Raw genomic sequence first — 1,304 nt, 5'->3', positions numbered from 1 at the left:
TGGAGAGGAAAAACTCCCTATTAACAGGAAGAAACCTCCAGCTGAACCAGGCTCAGTGTGAGCGGCCATCTGCTGAGGCCCACTGGGGTTCAAGGAGACAGAAGCAGAGACACAAAAAGCAGCTGCAAAAGGCGGCCCCGTCCAGGAAACACACAGCCAGGCAGACGAGCTCCGAGCCAGCTCCCATGCCAGAGGATGAAGAGAGCACATCCAGCCAGTCACGGTCAGAGAAACAGGACCACACGTTAGAGATTGAACTAACAGATTCTGCAGAGTGGGAGAATAGAGAGAGAACGAAGCAGAATGATGAAATAGGGGTCCCTATGTCCTCCAGCAGTCTAAGCCTATAGCAGCAGAACTATAGAGATAGCTCAAGAATGACTAATCAAATTATTTATATGCTAACATTCATGCAACTCACCCTAGAACCTGGTGCTGGTACAAGCAGACAGGGATCCTGCCAGGTACCCAGATAATTTAAGCCCAGCATACACTGTGCAATTATTGGGTGTTCTTGAGATGATTTTCTAGTCAGGCAACAAGTTTGGAGATCAGGCTAACTCTTGGCCAAATTGTGGCTTACGCAAAACGCAAAACATTTTTCTTATCTAATACTTACTAGCCTACCCCTAATTATTTCTTGCATGTCAGAATTGTTCAAGACCCCCTGATCTGCATAATTTGAGATGGGGCTGTGATCACTATGATCAAATAAAAAGTTGACTTTTATGCTTAGCACAATTTGAAATCAGATATTTAGATTTCATAATATACTTATTATTTTACCTGCATTTCACCATTTCATTGTCACATTATATATTTATCTCCTATTATTCAAGTTGATGCTCTTTCATAATGACTTTTTTATACATTTAAATTGATCAGTTTGTGATCCCTACAATCTGTTAAACTGTGCAGACAACAAAACATGCTGCAGGATTGTTTTCAATTTGGATAAAAGTTTATTGCTACAAGTGAACCTTTGACTGATGACAGGTTCAGCAGAAAAAAACAACATTGCTGACAAGCTAAATTCTTGCGGTATTCATTTTCACAAACACACAGGAATCTATCTTTACCTCTTCCCCCTTTGGCCGTTTGAGGCCGACCTAAAACACGATGGGCAACCACTTCTCAGTATTATGGTTTAAGGCAGGACATACAGCTGTTAAATAAGCAAAAACTGTCAAAGCCCTTAGCTGAACCAAAATAAACGTGGCTGTGCAAAGCTTCTGCTATGATGCTACGTTCACACTGGACGCAGCAGGCACGGCAGAAGCAGCGAGTTTACATGCAAAGTCAAT

The sequence above is a fragment of the Cyprinodon variegatus genome, unplaced genomic scaffold (assembly GCF_000732505.1).
Source record: "Cyprinodon variegatus isolate N-32 unplaced genomic scaffold, C_variegatus-1.0 Scaffold593, whole genome shotgun sequence".
In the NCBI taxonomy this organism is placed as follows: Eukaryota; Metazoa; Chordata; class Actinopteri; order Cyprinodontiformes; family Cyprinodontidae; genus Cyprinodon; species Cyprinodon variegatus.
The sequence above is the reverse complement of the archived record's forward strand: the minus strand, read 5'-3'. Positions refer to the sequence as shown.